Source organism: Cavia porcellus, unplaced genomic scaffold, assembly GCF_034190915.1.
Source record: "Cavia porcellus strain 051 isolate PalLab524CR breed Dunkin Hartley unplaced genomic scaffold, mCavPor4.1 scaffold_5, whole genome shotgun sequence".
Lineage (NCBI taxonomy): Eukaryota > Metazoa > Chordata > Mammalia > Rodentia > Caviidae > Cavia > Cavia porcellus.
Window position 1 is genome coordinate 48,554,774 of NW_026947488.1, and position 19,629 is coordinate 48,574,402.

At 39.3% G+C, this 19,629-nt stretch overlaps 2 long non-coding RNA genes across 2 annotated transcripts in view; one reads left to right on the forward strand and one right to left on the reverse strand.

Annotated features, from left to right (window-relative positions):
• Positions 1 to 13,993, forward strand: part of LOC134476075 (uncharacterized) — an 88,549-nt gene extending 74,556 nt beyond the window's left edge. The window contains exon 2 of the long non-coding RNA XR_010047524.1: positions 12,813 to 13,993. This is a non-coding gene — a long non-coding RNA (uncharacterized LOC134476075). The remainder of the gene's footprint in view (positions 1 to 12,812) is intronic.
• LOC106029041 (uncharacterized) overlaps positions 1 to 19,629 on the reverse strand; it is a 129,292-nt gene that overhangs the window by 76,093 nt on the left and 33,570 nt on the right. The gene's annotated exons all lie outside the window — the stretch shown is intronic.

Consider the following 19,629-nt stretch of genomic DNA (forward strand, 5'->3'; position numbering starts at 1 on the left):
AATCTCTTCTTGGGAACATGACTGTGAAATTTCCATTTTTTCCTCAGAAGTGACTGAACTGTATCAGAATGTTCCACAGAATCAGAAAACAACATTCATTAAACCTCAGTTTTTCTTACCCCAAAGACAAAATTCATCCTCTGTATTCTTTCCTAAATTATATCCAGCCATATTTCTGCACAACCAAGCAGAAATTGTGAAAAATACATTCAACATATATTTAACAAGCATCTATTTTGTTCCACGTAAAGTTCTAAGTGCTAAAGATATAAGAGCACCAAGAAATAAACATTCCTGCCCTATCTACCTCATGTGCCAGTGGGAAGAGGTAGTCTAGAAATTATTGTCACAATAGAGAAGTTGTAATGTACGATGAATGTCATGGTAAAATAAAAGATGAGGATCACTAAGGAGCTGATGCACTTGTAAAGAAGGACAGCATGGGTCTGGTACTGGGCAGGCTTTAGAAATGGTTTGTCAATCAAACCATTTCTTCCCACCTATAACAAAGGTTGATGAGAAGCCAAAAACAGTGCCTAAGTTTATTTGAAAAGTGTGTGGTAAGTGGGTATGGAAGAAATCAGTTCTGCAGAGTGAAACAGGGTGTGAGCTATGATGAGAACTCACAAATAACAGCTCTGTGATGGCTCTGTGATGGCTGGCCTTCTTTTATGCGGTCCACACCTAGTGGGAGCTCCCATGAAGTACTACACACAAATGGAGTCGTGGTGTTTCCTGGGATATTGTAATTAACATGTTGGTCCCACTCATTTTTTCGAGGCAGCTTTGCCACCACGCCTTCTCCTATATCAGGTCCCTTAAGGAAGGTTATACAGAGCAAGGTTTGAGGAGAGGAATTAGTAATGCAGGTAAAGAGGACACAATCATGGCAAAGCTTTGAGGTGCAAGAGGGCGTGGCCTGTGCCGTGAAAGAGGAGACTGGCTGGAGTAGAGTGAGCAAAAGGGGAGAGAGAATAGAGAAAGTCTTTGCCTTAGAATTTTAAGGGATCATCCCAGTCGCTCTGTCAAGAACAGAAAGCAGAAGAGTGGAAACAGAAACAAGGACAGAAGCAGCAGGCCCTTGCCGCTGGGAGAAGACAGTGGTTTGGACCCAATGACACAGTGCAGGGTACAAGGAGCTACTGACGCTCAAATTTGCAAGGTAGCATCAACAGATTTTCTTAGAAGCTTGGGATGGGGAAAAAAGACTCACAATTTCCATGGCCATCATCACTTAAGGTTAAACAATAATATTAAGAGATTTGATCTTGAGGATTTTAGGAATGCAGAGTGAGGAGCTTGGCATACTTACTCTATAACAAAACAATAACTGAAATGACAAAAAAATGATTCTTTAAAAATATCATCTATGCATTTTTTAAATCGCCCTAAGGGCACAGAGTAGATGAGGAAACACATTCAAGAAAATCTGTTAAGTCTCAGCAATGCTAGCCAGGGTCAGTAGTAGTTGAACCATAGAACAGAGGTTCTATTTCCCCCGGTTCCATTCTGCGAGGAGCAGGACTCTAGTGTTTCCTGTTCCATCAACCTCAAGTTGAAAAACTATTCTAGATGTAGGTGGATAAAAGAACTAGTCTCCACCTTTGTGGTGGGAGTCCAGCCTACACGTGGCAGGCTGAGCGCACTGAATCCCAATCATCTCTACACCAGCTTACTCCTCAAATGGAGATTACATGCTAGTGTGGGAGAGCCAAGAAGACAAGATGCTAGCACCCCACCTAATGCTTATGTGCAGAGCAATGGCCTCACTAAAAGAGAATAACTGGTCCATTTTCCCCACTCAGGGTCCTGTGCAGGCCTGCAGAGATTCTTCCCAGGAAAAGTGGCAGGCCCTAAGATGAGGAGCTCCATAGTACTGCCTGAGGGGACTGACTATACTTGGAACTGCATGTGGAAAATTCCATGCCATATGGATGTTACTGAAAACCAGGAAACCTTGGTGAAGGGTGATTGGAAGAATGATGGTAGCTCCAAGATATTGGTAGCAACAGCATGAGTGGAATGGCAGAGTGGCCAGAAATTAACAGCATAGAAGACAGCCAAGAAGAGCCCTCTTGGGATCACAGCTGGCCCCAGGGGTCAAGAAGACTGTGCACATGCGTTAGTCTGCACGCACTCAGGAGTAATTGCAATTGGAGATGAGCCAGTCTCGTAAGCATTCCCCAAGCTACACAGAGATTCGTCAACAAAGAGCATAAGTCTCATAGGCACAAAGGAGGTGAAATACAATCTGTGATGAAACACTGGCTAAATAATACGCTACTCTGACCCAGGGGAACTCCCAGGAAATCAGGCTTAAAAATAAAACCATACACATCTCTGAAAGTCTGGATAAATGCTAGCAAGTCCAAGGCTGTGCCCTTTCAAGAGAGAACAAGGAGGGAGCTTCCAAGACAGTCACTGGCTGAATGTGGAACCAAAACATAAATTCCCCGGACTGTGACAGCAGCCTCCAATATATACGTACATTTTCTCCCCAAAAGTTGAGAGAAGGGTAAGACTCTAACAGACTAAGGGAGCGTAAGCACAACAGTTGACTGTTCATAGTGTGAATTTAAGGGTGGCTCCTAGGTAGCAGACTAAAAATTACAAACAGGAGAAGGAAATTTGAGCATCAGAGGCCTCACACTGCAGGACAAACAGATTTCCACAAAGTTATTTCACCAATTCACTAAATAAATAAACAAACTACCAAGCAAATAGCATCAACTCTGGGGCAGAGGAGTGAGGCGTCAATATCCAGAGCTGCTATAGTTTTTTTCCCAAAGCGTCCATGTCTGCAAAACAAAAAATTTAAAGCAGACCAATGAGCAGGAAAGCATGACCTAAATACATAGGAGAAAGCAGCGAGAAATAGAAACTGCCTTTGAAAGGGCCCAATGAAGAACACAACACACAAAGACTTCAAAGTAGCTATTATAAACATCTTCAATCAACTATAGAAGTCTCTGCATTGTGATTGAAAAAGTCTATTTTTAATTTTTTATTTTAAAATTTCTATTACAGTAAAAGTTATATTATCATTAATCACCATTAAAATACTTTCCTTGCTTCATACACATTTAAGTCCATCATTCTTGCCACTTTCCGAAGCAGTTCTGGAAGTCCTTTTCCCTGAGTATTGTTAGGGTATTGTTAGACAGTTGTGGCTCCCTCAATGTTAAAACTGATTCAAAACACTCACCTTTCATGGTTGTTTGGAACATAGCACCAGATCTAGTGAATAAAGTAGGTGAGGACACACTGTAATATTTTTACAAGTCTGCCTTTCTGATGAATGGCACTTGGCAGCTACATTCACTGTATTTTTGATCACTTCTCATAAGACACTTAGGGAAGACAGCTCTCAGAACTGCTTCAGAAAGTGACAGGTGCCATGGGATAGGTGATTTCAAAACAAAGGGAGTATTTTGAGGGTAAGTACCAATGTTTCTTCACTGTAATATATTTTTAATTTTAAATATTTACCATATTTTTGGTCACTCTATATATCTAAACAGAAATTATAATGAAAATGCCTTATTAAATAGATAACATGAACAAAGAAATAGAAATTTTAAAAAGTATCAAGTAGAACTTGTAGTAGGAATAAAACAACACCCCAAAGGAAAAACTCACTACATGGGTTCACAAAATAAAGACTCTATGAACTCTTGAAAATTTATCAATAGGCACTCCACACTTTGGAGAACAGGCAAATAAAAAAGTTTAAAAAGATGAATAGAGTCTTGAAAAATGTAGGATACAATTAAGTCCAACTACAAATGTGTAATGTAAGAGTAACAGAAGAAACAATAAAGAGCAAAAAAATTCAAAGAAATAATGGATAACTATTGCCCAAGTTTGGTGAAAGAAATTGCTCTACATATACAAGAACAATAAACTATATGAGGGATGAACATAAAGAGAACTGTATCTATACACAAAACTATAGTCAAAATGTTGAGCACCAAATTTAAAATCCCAAAGCCATAAGAGGAAATTGGCTCATCACATACAAAGAAATGTCAATAATGTCAATAGTCACATCATCAGAAATAACGATATTCAAAGTCGCTAGTAGCAGGATGATATTCAAAGCACTAAAAATAAAAAACAGCAAGCCAAGAATCCTATGTCCAGCAACATTATTTTCAAAAATGAAGATTAAGTGCTGCAAAATGAAATCACAACCCACAGAATGGGTGTAAAAGCAATTCATATATTTGATGAGGAACAATAAAGAAAGAATAACAAAAGACAAAATGAAAACAAAAGAATAACAAATGTCTAAAATACAGGCAAAGATTTGAAGACATTTCTCCAAAGAAGATATACAATTGACCAGTGAGCACACTTACATTCATATAATAGTATGTCACTAAGCATATAATATCACTAAGTATAAAAAAGATTGAAGTAGTATAATATATGCTATGACATGAATAAAACATGCTAAGTGAGAGAAGCCAGCCATGAAATGATCATATATTATACAGGTTGATATGAAGTGTCTAGAACATGAAAATCTATAGAGACAGGAAATCTTACCACAACACTAAAGACCTAGAAAATCCAGCCAAGGGCCTAGATCCCACAGCAGTGTCCTGCATGAGTCCAGCTGAAGACCTAGAGCCCATGACAATGCCTCCCACAAGTTCAATAGGAGGCCTAGAGCCCATGACAAGGATTCATCCAAGTCTGTTTTGCAGCTCTGCACTGGAAAGGCCCAAAGGTCAGCAGTGGGAGCCAGAAAATCTAAGCCAGCAAGGTGAAGGATCTGTGCCAGCATGTTGAGGGTTCTGCAGTGGAGCCAAGAAGTGACACTCAAAATAAGGACGAGGGCGAAAAGTACTGCAGTCCTTCTCAGCAACAATGAGGTCCTGAGCTCCTCTGATAGAACAGTAGAGTACATATCAGGAAGCCAGCAGAATAAACTTCTGGAAATTAAACAGCACACATTTTTGCCTCTAGAGCCTGGAAGTGATGCTTAAAGTAAGGACCAGAGCTCCCCAAAAGTGAAACACAGCCATTCCCAAGCTCCTCTGATAATAACAGCTGAGTTCATATCAGGGGAACCAGCATGACAAGCTTCTCCAGGAGAAACAACCGCTCCAAACAACAACACTTAGCAGAACCCACAACGCTGCACTCTTTCACTCCACATCTCCTTTTATGCCAGCAACTTTCCTCAGGTGGGTCATCTGTCATGGTTTATGTCTGTGTCCTCCAGGCCTCATGAGTTTGCATTGTGCATTTGTGATGGTTCATTTTCTAGTGCTTGAATTGATGTTGTCAGTGCTCCACCCACATAGGGGTGGAGCCAGGATGTGATGTAATGGCAGGAAGAAGGTGTGTCTTGCTCTTTGCTGGTTCCAGCTTGCTTTTTGCTGTTTGCAGCCACCATGAAAGGCAGCCCAGCTATGCCTTCCTGTCTTATAGCCAACTGAGTATGGACTGAAACCTCCAAAAACTGTAAGAAATAAACCTTTCCTTTTCCAACTTTGGGCTTCAGGTATTTTGTCTGAGCGACAAGTAAAAAGTAACTAAGACAGAATTTGGTACCGAGGAGTGGGGTCATTTACTGTGACTATTCCTGACCATGTTTTCAAGAGGCTTTGGAAATGGCTTGTGGGCGGAGTTTGGAAAGGTTTGGACATGTTGCCTGGATGCTTAGAGCCGGAGTAGCTTAGGCTGTTCTGTAAAGGAGATTCTGGTCAGAGCTCAGGAGACCAGAAGGCTGATAGAAAGCTGAATGGTAAAGACCAGGCTTGGGAGGTTTCTGCTGGGAAGGACTGCATTGGTCGTTGGACTCCACATGATGTATGTTATGGTTTGGCAGAATTTGTCTGCGTTTTGCTCCTGCCCAGAGACTTTGCCTAAGACTGAGACAAAGGGCAATGGACTGATTAATCTTGAAAAGGAAATTAAAAAGCAATCGAACATTGAGGCTGTGGCATGGCTATTGTTGGGGGCTTTCAGCCAGCTTTATATTTCAAATCAGGAGCAAAGAGCCCAGCAGGATAATGTACAATGCTGTAAGTTTGGCCCGAAGGAAAATTCCAGGAAGGCTGTGGATTGTAAAGACAGAGTTGAGATTTTGATTCCTGAGGAGAAAAAGAGAAATAAGAAAGATGGCCACGGGGCATCCCAGGAAGTGCAGTCCGCACCCTGTGCAGCCTCACAACAAAGGTGAAAAAATTTGCTCAGAAGGAAAAACTGCAGAGTGCCATGTTCCAGAATGGCGACAGCGACCACATGAGGTTCCAGAATGGTGGCAACATAGAGAAGCTTTTTCTCACAATCAGGTAAACAGAGCCCTGCGATCTAGGCAACTGACCCCTACAGCCAAGAGAGAGAAAAGCCTGGCTACTGCTACAACTAGCAGCAAACCTTGGCGGCATCCACAAGGTGCTGATTTTAGGTGCAAGGAAAATGCACAGATTCTGAGGGTAAGACGGCTTCCACCTTGATTGCAAAGGGCCTGGCTGACCAAGCAGTATGCCCTTGAGAGGGCAATTTGTGAAGATATAAGTGTGAAGCCCAAGGTGCAGTGGAGACCCCAGAAGTTTGAAAAAGCCAGGCATGTGGATGATCCAAGGGAAGCTGCAAAAAGCGAGCAGAGAAGATTTAAGAGAAAAGCTGCGAAATCGCTGGAAGTGCCATGGGGGTGGAATCACCCAAGCCTTTTGGAGCTTGCAACCAGATTGCTTCAGATGCTGAGCATGGAACTCTGGGACTTAATGTTTGTCCTGCTGGATGTTGGACTTACTTTGTTTCCAATGCTTTATATTCCCCTGTTTGTAACTTTTGGAATGGTAACGTTTTTGCATTTCAGAAATGTTTAACCTTGCTTCATTTGTACAGAGTGTTACAGTTAAGTTTGCCATAGATCTTGGAGGGGACTTGGGACTTGGACTATTCAGCAATGCTGAAGCTTAGGACTTTGGCAACTCTTGGAGGTGGACTAAATGTCTTTTATATAACAGATGTACATGAGTCCTGGGGGCCAGGAGTAGAATGTCATGGTTTATGTCTGTGTCCCCCGGCCTCATGAGTTTGCATTGTGCATTTGTGATTGGTTCATTGTCTAGTGCTTGAATTGATGTTGTCAGTGCTCCACCCACATAGGGGTGGAGCCAAGATGTGATGTAATGGCAGGAAGAAGGTGTGTCTTGCTCTTTGCTGGTTCCAGCTTGCTTTTTGCTGTTTGCAGCCGCCATGAAAGGCAGCCCAGCCATGCCCGCCTGTCTTGGACCCAACTGAGTGTGGACTGAAACCTCCAAAAACTATAAGAAATAAACTTTTCCTTTCCCAAATTTGGGCTTCAGGTATTTTGTCTCAGCGACAAGTAAAAAGTAAGACACCATCCATGCTTAGCACCATGCTGATTTAATTCAGCCAGCATAATGTTGACCACCATAACAAGCTTTAAAAGAGGATGTGGGATAAGGAACATTCTAGATGGAAGCAATAGCCTCAGAAAGTACCCAGGAAGAAAAAAAGTCAACATATTTGCAAGAGGTGAACTGTGGGGGGTGACTGATGAGCAGGGTATGTGTTCAGTGGGTGGGGGAAAGGGTGCTGTAGCTAAAGATAAACCTTTGAATGTGGGACACAGCACTTGACAACCACAACCTAAAGGAGGTTGAGACTTAATTTAGCTCACAATTTCAGAAATTTTCAGTTCAGGGTTGGCTGGTTCCAAGGCGGGAATGCCATGGCAAAAAGGCACGGTGAAGCAAAGCCACTGAATTTATGGCAGCTAAGAAGCAGAGCTGCAGAGAGCAGTGCCAGAGAAGAAGAAGGCGTGGACCAGATAGAGATGCCAACCCCACACCTCCATAGGTCTCCAGGACACACCCCAAAGTGAGCTCCACCAATGCCCAAGGCAGATCCCAAAGCCAAGACAAAGTGATGCTCCCCCTCGATGGAAACAAGTCCCAGCGGAAGAGAATGTAAACTTTACACTGGGCACACGGAACAGGCCTGAAGATACTTCCTTGAACAATGAAAAAGCACAAGGGTTAAAATAGCCTGAAGGGAACTTTCTGTAAAGCAAAGAAATTGGTTTTCAATGAATAATCAACTGCTGATTTACCTGATTTGTAAATCTAGGTATTTAGCTTTGAATGCTTCAAAAATTGAAAGATGCTGGTTAGTAATTTTAAAAGGGATATCTAAGAGTTCAGCTCACTTTAAAAAAAAACAAGAAAATTTCTAAAAAACTTGTTCCTTAGAGGACATATAAGTTAAGCAAGACTCCTGGGTAAATTTCTGTTGGATAATGTTTATTTTGGTACCTTGAAAGCTTGGGGTTGTTTAGAAATTCAATTACAACTCGCCTTTAAACAAAACCACCCTTGGGAATGGTAGGTTCAAGTTGATCTCAATATATTAGCTTGACATTATGAGGCAGTTATGCTGCAGGTTTAGAGGGCTGATTAAATCTAAAAGTGAATACAGAACCGGCGCCGAAAGATACACTTTATTTAATTGGCTCCTTCGGTTAAAGAGACAAGAATGGAGCAACGTAAATGGAGGCTATTTTTATTGTCATTACAGGGAGACCTCTTCTGTGTCAAATGGAAAAATCTAGCATCAGCACCCAGGGCATTTCTTCAAGACTGTGGATACACACAGAAAGCACACATTGGCAGTCGGGGCTGGAAGCAAACTGGAGCTCCAAACCACAAATAAAACAGTGTGGGAAGAAAGCAAAGCTACATGCTGACAAAGTGCTCAATCCACACCTCTGCTCGGGCTGAGGATGTAGCTCAGTTGTAGAACACACGCTTGGTGTGTGGGAGGACCTCAGTTCAGTTCCTCAGACCAAAAGAAAAGTAAAACGCCTTCAGCTGTGGTAGCAATGAGTCATTGTATATGCATCAACGCATGTGCACTTTTTAACTGAATTCAACTTTTAACTCCTATGGCAAAGGCATTCACTGCTTTGTTGGTAATAATCAAATGCGTTCGCACACGTCTCAGCCTCCCTGGTAATTAGGGGAAGGACAGGGCAATGGAAAACAGAAATGATGTGCATCAGTTATGGGCATTTGCTGGCCAGAGTGACATCTCTACGCTCCCTGATCCTCTTTTAAGCTCTCTGTGTTGATGGCAAAGCACCTGTCCACTGTGGGTCTTAGGACACATAAGGATGAGTCATGTCCAGCCACTGACATATACTGGGTTATTTATACCATAGCATAATCTGAGCTTATGTTACTAACTTACCCCCAGTAGTTACTCCTCCTATTGTTTTACATCCCCTTATTTTTAGCTGGACACACATGGCTACCCAGAATAAAGAATATTTCTCAGCCTCCCCGGTGGCTGACAGAAGTGATATGTTTACATTTCAGCCAGTAGAAACATTGCCTCTTGCCTAAGAAGCAGCAGGGATATGCCTTTTTCTTATCTTCCCTATCCTGTAACCCAGAATGTAGATGCTGCCATCTTAGACAAGAGGCCAAGAATACAGGAGCAGCATGATAGGAGATGCCAGAGTCCCTAATAACACAGAGCACCACCCTACCAACTGTGGACAGCCAAAGTTATGTGTGAACAAGAAATAAATTTCTATCTGGTACAAGTCATTATCGTTTTCTGAATCTCCAATCCATATTGAGATATGTGACCAACTCAACCAAATGAATACATGGGGAATTGTCTGGCATTCTCACTTTTGGAAATGTCTAGGCTTAAGTGCTAGATAAAATCAGAATTTGCACCAGGAATTTTTTTTTTCAGCAGAACAGATAGATACATCACTGAGATTGCTTAAAAGAATGAGATCTCTTTGCAAGCAAAGAGATCTGGAAGAAGCAGGGGATATTTGAGGCTACATAGGTGGTTAGCCACAGAGAAGTATCCAATTTACTTAGAAAGTCAGTCCCACACAGGATAATTGGTAATGATTAGAGGCTGCAGATGCTCAACATATGATGGTATTATACCCTGGTAAGTTCTTTGCAAGTTGAAGATATTGTGTGCCAAAACTGTATTTAATACAGCTAACAGATTCAGCATCACAGCTCAACAACAATACAATAAGCAACAGCAGGGGACTGTAGGACACCATGATCATGTGGATACTGGAGGCTGGGACTGACTGTCACAGCCCAGCACTAAGAAAGAGTATTATACTTCACTACCACTCACTGATAAAGAATCAAAATTTAAAATTCAAAGTACAGTCTCTACAGAGTGTGTGTTGTGTTTGCATTATGGTAAAGTTGGGAAAGCCTAAGTAAAATCATTGTAACTCCAAGGCTCTATGTATTTCTCTTCCATTGCTTGACCTTAAGATAAACTCCTGGCAAGAAAGCACATCCTCACTTTGATTTGTGTTTATATTTTTAAAGTTCCCACTTGGCAGATTTCTTCCTCCCATTTTTAAATGAAATTGATTGCCACTTATTGTCCAGGTTTTCATCCATTCCTTACATTTTTCTCTTCAAAAAAGTCCTTTGGTAAGGTCTCAGTGATGTGAACTTGCTCGATTTTGTGTTACTTTTACTGTCATTATCCATGGTGGGATACTGAGTACTATCTACGGCTATAGAATAGAACAACCCCCATATCTGGTGAGTGATGACTAGGGTAAAGCTCCGTGAAAGCAGGATTTTCTATCTGTGTGTCCCTGGTGCATAGAAAAGGACTTGTAAATAATGGGAACTCTGCAAATACTTGCTGAATTGAATATCTAATAACTCCCCTGTATAACTTCACCATCACTCTACCATTTATCCTTGAGTTTTATCAGCTTATATATGTTCAATATATAGTAAAGTCTTGAGTAACCAATTGCTTGAATGTAGGAAAAAAACAAATATTATGCCAAAATAAACTAATAGATATCTTTTTCATAAATTTCTTATACGGAATTTCAAGTGATGGAAAATGAAAATATCAGTTTATTATAAATGATAAAGCCTTGAAAATAAGGCATTTCTAAGTCTATCTGTAATGGTGCTGCAATAAAAACCACCTCCCCAATTTAGTATGTATAACAGTAAGCATAGATTCTCATGCCCACGTATCCACAAGTTGGCTGCTCTGGCTCGTCTAAATCCAACTCAGCTGATCTTGCTTCCAAGCCACATGCTTGGTCCGTATCTGCTCCATGTGTCTCCATATTTTCCTTTTTCCAGTAGTTATCTAGGGGGTGTTTTTCTCAAGACAAAAAACAGGAGCACAGGAAAGCAAGTCCAACTGTACAGGTATATTTCAAGCCTGTTTGCATCCAATCTGTTAATAATCGATTGGATAAAGAAAATCACACAATGATGCTTCAAGTCAAGGGGTGAGAGCACACACTGTCTGCCATGACATTATAGCAAGGGAGTCAGGATATAAAACAGGAATGACTCACTCTGGCACACTAGATTTAGACAGTATGAAATTAACCATTTTCTAGTATCACTAACTTTATGAAACACTGTGTATTGGTGCAAGACAGGGATGTAGAGATGAAGTCCCCTAAACTTAACTTTCTGAATGAGAATCATGCTTGATAAAGAAGGAAGAATTGTGTCTTGAGTTCACATCCTCTTCTAATATAATATGCCCCAGATCTCAGTTCCAACTCTATCCTGAACCAAAGAACTTAACTCTGCTCCTCAGGAAAGCTTCTCAGTAGAACAATTCCCCAAATCAATGATAGTTGTCTCAGTCACTTTACTGGTCACCGGGACAAAATACCCAACAATTGCTACTTAAAGGAGGAAAGACATATTTTGGCTCACATGTGAGAAGCTTCACTCCATGGTCAGCAGGCTTAAAAGCAAAATGGCATGGAGAAGGGTCTAGATGGAAGAAAGCTGCATACGTAATATTTCTAAGGCTATCTGTAATGATGCTACAATAAAAACCACACCCCCCCAATTTAGTGGCTGGGAAACAAAAAGAGAAGAAAAGGGTTGGAGAGATATGTCCTTCCAGATCATCCCCCAGTGACCTCCCTTCCAAACATGCACCACAAACATCACACTTATCTGTAGCACCCCATGATCCAATCACCTTTCAAAAGGCCTGCATCTGAACACATGAGGCTCTTGGGGGACATCTAGATATAAACCTTAGCAATAGTAGTACATTTCAGACAAGAAATTCAGATATTTTATTTGATGTACTATCTTGTTTGAGATGATAGTTTAATGATAGATTAACCACTTACTAGTCTAATTATTTAAATACAAAATAACCAAAAATTACACATTTTTTCATTAATTTTTATCAGGTAATATAACAGGAAATATAAAATCAACAATTCTATCAAATTTATTCAGTAACTCTTCTTTGTAAGATATACCTTATAATATTCAATACCCAAAGTAACATTACAGTCTGAACAGTAGTATCTAGTATCTTTCTGAATTCTGTTTGCCTTATTGTCATCCTTGAAACAACACATTTTACTTTGTCATGCTGGCCTTTCCTTTTTTTCTGTAGGTGATATAATTTTAATAAAGCATTTAACCACTAAACATAATGATGAAGGTGTCAATGATGGATGTCTTTGTTAATGTTTCATTATCCTGTATTTTTCAATTATTTGGTCTACTAGATCTAATCTAAATTGTAAATGACTTTTTGAAACCACTTGTTTTGAATAAATATCAAATGAGTTCCATATTGCTTGGTCCAGAAGGTACATAAATATTTTATAATAATATATTTTCCTCACTTTTTGATTATAAGATAGTTTCCTGGATGTTGGTCAACTATATTACCACCATCTGTAGAATTATTATAATCATTGATCACTATTAGAATTTTTAAAGTTTCATTTCTTCTTTAAATTTTAGCATTTGGCTTCTGGTAAAGATGGTGGATAGATAAGAGCAAAATACAGAGGTTCCCTGAGACAGACAACTCAGATGCTGAAATAACACATCATGGGAAGTCCCGGACAGAAGGATATGGATCCTCTTGACCTAGAAAGAAACTAAAGCAAAAAGAACCAGTCAAACATGCAGTCCTGGGGCAGCTAAGATTCCGTGCTCTCATGTGCCAGAATTCCCACCACTTCGACTCACTGGAACCGCAGTCACACTGAAGTGCAGCTGCACTGACATCAGAGGTTGGCAAGCCCAATGGAGAATGGAGCCAGCAAGGGACCTGTACTGACCTGCGGTGAGTGCCAGGAATAAAACCCTTCCGTGGGGAAGGGGCACAGATGAGAAGACATTTTGGAATTGGGCACGACTGCCAAGATCAAGGAACAGCAGTGTTCAGTCAGTTGTTCCCTTCCAAAATGAGATTGGTGGGGTATACTTGGCCTGGGTCATGCCCCTGGCTGAGACCAAATTAGTTCTCCCAAACCAATTCCCTATGCACAGCACACACTAATGCAGTGAAGACCTCAGCAGGTTGACTGACCTGGAGAGGAGGAGCCAGCATATGCTGCCCCTGTTTGCACCACAATAACACACTGGAGTGGGCAGGATTATCTAGCCAGAGCACTTAAGAAGAACCATAACCAACAAGGAAAGGGACTGGGACCTCCTCTATATGCCTGTATGGAAGAAACCAAAAACATGAGAAGAGGAAGCAACAAGAAAAAGTCCTCAGCTCCTATCCCTGAGAACATTGATCCACGAGAGGTAAATACAAAAGAGATTGAGGACAGCAAACATGCAATATCAGACACAGCATCAGTGGACATTAAGAGACATCTTTGGGACCTCATAGATGAGTTCAAAAGTGAAATATTTAACCAAGTAAAGCAAGATGTAAGTAGACTAATAAAAGAAATGCTAAGCACCTCTCAAGAAGACACAGATAGAAGAATGGAGGAGCACAAAAAAGGGAGAGAAACATTTGATGAAGAATATAAAGAAAACATAGAATACATGAAGCAGGTTCAGAGAGATTACCAGGAAATAAAAAACTCCATTGAAAGCTGGCAAAACTGCTTGAAAGAAACTAAGGACAGATTATCCAAACTGGAAAACAGGTTTGCAATGTGTAATCATGAAAGGAAAAATTTCTTAAAAATAATAAGGAAAGGCAGTAACAATACAAAGGCTAGAAGATGACAAGAAGATCTATAACTTAAGAGTAAAGAATGTGAATAAAGAAGCAGGGGTACAAACAAAGAAACTACAAGGGCTATTCACAGAAATAATTAAGGAAAACTTCCCAAGCATAGGAAAAGGAAATGATATTCAGATATATGAGGCATACAGAACTCCAGCCACCTACAACCAAAACAGAGCTACACCCACGCATATAATAATCAAGATTCCAGAAATTCAGTATAAGAACAGAATATTAAAAGCCATCAGAGAAAAGAAACAGATCACCTATAAAGGAAAACCCATCAAAATCATGGCAGACTTCTCAATACAGACCATCAAAACAAGAAGAGCTTGTAGCAAAGTATTCTAAGCCCTGAAAGAAAATAACCTCCACCCCAGATTGATGTACCTTGCTAAACTGTCTCTAGAAATTAATGGAGAAACAAGATTCTTCCAAGACAAAGAGGAACATGGGAAATTCACAACCACCAATCCAACTCTACAGAGAATACTGCAGGGCATTCTAGAGAGAGAGGGAGGAATAGTCTTTAAAAAGATGGCAGAGGATATTGTTAATAGTATATGAGGACTTAAAACCCACATTGCTCTCACTGCTCTGCTTAGATTTTGTTCTGTCCCGTTTTGTCTACTTGTACTAGATCTGAGGGAGCAGACAGCTATCCCAAAAATAACAGGATATAGTACAGTAATCATCTTTAATTTCCTATTAACTTAATCTGGAGCTCTGTACAACTTATACTGTTTTATCATGACTGATCTTAGTTAAATCTGGTTTGTTTGATTGCTGTTTGGTATCAACAGATTTTATTCAAAACTGTTATGATTGATAGTATCAAGTCTAAGAGTATAGGCAACTACACTGAAGATGACAAGAATCACTACAATACCCATTCCGGTTTGATTACTGTCTGTTTTTGAAGTTTTACACTATCTACAAAGTTTTGTTTTTATTAATATTGTTATGTATTGCTATATTCACTTATACTATGTCTGAAGATATAGACAATTCTATTGAAGATAACAAGAGACAACACAGTAGCCATTGTAGAACTCCTTGTACAGTGGTTTTATATGTCTTTTTTTTGTTTCATGTGTATAGGAATATGCTTTGTTTTGTTTCTCCCTCTAATATAGAAAGGATAGAAGTACATGTTAAGACTTATGCATGTGTAGAACCTATAAACAGTTTACAAGAACTGGTCTTATAACACATGATGAAATGAACAAATACTTTGAAAAAAAAGAGACACTACAGTATCCAGTACTGATCCGGTAGTGTCATGATGTGAAACCCAGCAATATAGTATTATTCTTTGTTCAGAGTGATTTTAGCATGCTATGGTTTGTTTAATCTCAACATAAGTGAAGATATGGATAACTGCATGTATGTTTAAGTGTATACGATTACTAGGTTTTTGTTGGGTAGTTGAACAGAACCATTTGTAGTTTTGCTGTTTGTATGTTTCACTTTGTATGTTTCACTTTTGTATCTTGAACAACTATTTGTAAGAGGCAATATGTAATCATCAACTAGTGATTTCTTACTGTTTATTTTTTCTTTGAAAGTATGTATTATTTCTACCCATTTTCTGTTTTGTTTAGTCTTTCTTTAAATAGAATTAAAAATAAAAAAAATAAAGTTCTACCATTTCTGTTGACAAGAAGGAGATGCCTGCATTGTCTTTCTATTTCACAACACAGGTTTTTCCTCTCTGATATCTTAACATTTCTCCCTTCTTCAGTTTTTTCTTTTGCAGATCTTTTGGCACATTCCACTCAGTCTCAGTGTCCCAAACATGTCTGTTTTGTATTATAAAAAAATATCACTGTTTTCTGGAGATGTATACAAATTGCATCAAATGTACTTACAATAAGAGTTCTTATAGATTTTAGCAAAACTTACAGGTTATTTTGCACAGATAAACGTAAATTAGTGAAACAAAATAACTAGAACTTACTATTAGATTTCACTAGAAACAAATATTAAAGGCAAATATAACATTCTAAATAAAAAGTATGGAAAGGCAATCAATCAATACAGAACACATAGACATACATGTTTATCTCCTACAAACAAGAAATGACTGGTTGAAATGACATCTGCCCGAGTAATGCTCAAGATAGTATGTAAACAAATGCACTGCCTGAGTGATGCTCAGGGTAAATTGTCAAGTGGTTAGGAAGAAAGCATTGTGATATGGCTAGAGATATAGGTCAAGTATTAATGTATTTGTCTAGCATGCATAAGGCCTAGTGTTCGATCCTCAGCATCACAAAAAAAGAAAAAACTTCCTTCAACACCAGAAGAAAACATTTAAGAGTTATATAGATTTGAGTAACATCAGAGGCTCATTAGTAATGTAGCTGGGTACAAAGTCAACACTCAAAAATCAATAGCATTCCTGTACACAAACAACAAATGGAGGGGCAACAATTTGTGGTGTCAGAAGACAGTAAAAGCAACAAGAGTTAAAGGGAGGAAGAGTGAGCCTCTTTTCCTTGTTTGTATTGTAAGTACATTGCCCACCTCCCAGGGTGGGTGTAGCACTCCCACCATCTTGGTGCCCTTCTCTTGTTCATACTCAGGATGTGTGCAAACCAAAAAAGAGAATTACAGGCCAGTCTCCCTAATGAACATAGATGCAAAAACCCTCAACAAAATACTGGAAGCAGATTATACACCATGATCAAGTAGGATTCATCCCAGGAATGCAGGAGTGGTTCAACACATGCAAATCAATAAACATACCATACCATATCAACCAAGACAAAGACAAGAATTGCATGATCATCTCAATAGATGTATAAAAACCTTCTGATAAAATCCAACATTCATTCATGATAAAAACCCAACAGAAAATTGGAATAGATGATATTTACCTCAATCTGATAAAAGCCATATATGATAAACCAACAGCCAACATCTTACTAAATGGACAAAAACTGAAAGCTTTTAACCTAAAATGAGGAATCAAACAAGAATGTCCACTATCACAATTCCTACTCAATATAGTTCTGAAAACATTAGCTAGAGCAATTAGACAAGAGAAAGATGAAAGGAATAAGGATAGGAAAGGAAGAAGTTAAATTATCATTATTTGCAGGTGACATGATACTCAACACAGAAGACTCCCAAAACTCCATTGAGATTCTGTCTCACTCCAGAAAGAATGGACAAGATCAAGAAATAACCAATAAAATTTGCTAGAGAGGCTGTAGGGTAAAAGGAACTCTTCTCCACTGGTGGCAGGAGTGGAGGCTAGTGCCACCACTGTAGAAGTAAATGTGGAGGTTTCTCAAAAACCTAGGATTAGAGGTTCCATTCGACCCAGCTATTCTACTTTTGGGCATTTTCCGAGAAGAATTCAAAACATCATACCACAGTGACACATGTGCACCCATGTTTATAGCAGCACAATTTGTAATAGTGAAACCTTGGAAACAATCCAAATGCCCTTCAAATGAAGAATGAATAAAAAAGATGTGGTATTTTTATATAATAGAATACTAATCAGCTATAACAAAAGATTGCATGGAGGCTTCTATAGGTAAATGAATATAATTTGAGATCATACTCATAAGTGAAATAAATCAAACTCACATGTGTAAATACCATATTGTCTCCCTAGTGTAAGAAACTGAGAGAGCAAATAAGATCCAAAGTCTAAAATAAATATTGCCTAAGCGTAAGAAAGTGCTCAAAGGAGAAAAGTACCTAGGATAGGGGAAAGGAAGAAAGAAAGAAGGGAAAAGGAAAAAGACATAAATTTGTGTGTGTATATATATATAATATAGTTATGATGACTATACTACTAATTCTATTAGTTCTTGGACAAGAACAGTTAATATTCATATGATTAGATCAATTTTGCATGGCCATATCTGGTCATCCAAGCAATCCTTTTGAAGATAACAATGTACAATATAATAACCATTGTTAAATTCCTATCATCTAGGATTTTTTTAATATTGTTTTGAAAGTCTATATTGTTATTATTTTGGATTACTTATTGTTGTTTGTCTCTTTTGCTTTTTTTTTCTCTTCTATGTTTTTTTCTCTCTTACATTAAAAAAAAGTGAGGACTCTGCCCCTTTGCTGAGTTACTTAAACTTCCAAAATTCTCAAGCTGACACAATGTTTACAGGTGGAATTTGGGAAGCTTGGGGATTATAGAGAAGCCCTAGAATGCTATGAGCAAGGCTTGATGTGTGGTACTAGTCAGAACTCAGAAGATTAGAATGCTAATAAGAATGTGGCCAGTAAAGGTCAGGCTCAGACAGTTTCATCATGAGTAAAGACTCCCTTGGCACTTGGGCTAGAGAGTATATGTGTTAAGTTTTGGAAGAAAACTTCCATATAACCATGTTCTGAAACTGAATGATTGTGGTTGAGGGCATTAGGCTAATTAACCTGTTGGAAGAAATTTCAAGGAAGCTCAAAGTTAGAACTTCAAGCATGGATAGTGCTGCCTGCATTCAGTCAGATTTTCAGTGAGAATCAGGAGCAAAAAAGCAGAACTAAATCACGCAAAGCTTGGCTAGAAGAGGAACACCTGTAAAATTGGAGGAAATGAGAGTGTAGTTGTTGAAAAGATTATCATTAAAAAGATCAGGACAATAGGAAAATGGCTTGAAGGAATTTTATGAATTAGCAAAATTCCACACATCACAGGCTCAAAAGTGTAAATTTTTCATTTGAGAAGAGAGCCCTTAGGCCCTCTGCTCAAGAAGACCTACCTGGGAAATGGGTTTCCTGGGATTCATGTCACTGGGTAAGGCCATCCAGACATTCAATGCCCACTGAAACCATGGTTCAAGGCTGCTTAAGCTGATAGCAGACCTTGGCATAATGCTACTGGTGTTACTGGGATGCAGAATGTAAGAGTTGTGGGATCAAGGAGGCTTCTATTCAGAATTCCAAGGCAGCCTAGAACACCAGGGTCAACATGCAATAGAGACCTCTAAAACTTGAAAATTCCAGCCATGTAGATCATGTGCTGAGGAAAACCACAGGGAGTGGGCATAGCCAACCAGAGAGAGATGCAACAAGGGCTGCAACCAGCAAAGCCATAGGAGTGGGGCTGCCCAAGTCATTTAGCATACACATTTTTTGTAACCTTTTTTAGATTTTCAACATGAAACTACAAGATTTAATGTTAATGTCCTTTTGAGTTTCATTCTCATTTTGGTTTCATTCCTATTTCCCTAGTCCTCCCTTTTAGAATGAGAATGTCATCCCTGCATCGTTTTATATTGAAAGTATTTATGTCATTTGCTTTCCTCTCATTGCTGGGACAAAAAACTCAATGTTCAAAATGAAAGAAGGAAATATTTATTTAGGTCACAGTTTGTGGAGGTTTCAGCCTGTAAATATCTGGCTCCAAGGTAGAGTGGGGTGTCACTGGGGCATTACTTCAACGTCACAGAATATAGGAAAGCAACAAGAGCAAAAGTGGGGAAGAACAAGCCTCTTTTCCTCCCTTATATGTAAGCAGGCTATGCCCCTTGGGTGGATGTAGCACTGACACCATCTCCATGCTCTTCTCTTGCACAGTCTAAGGATGTTTACAAAGTAAGGACC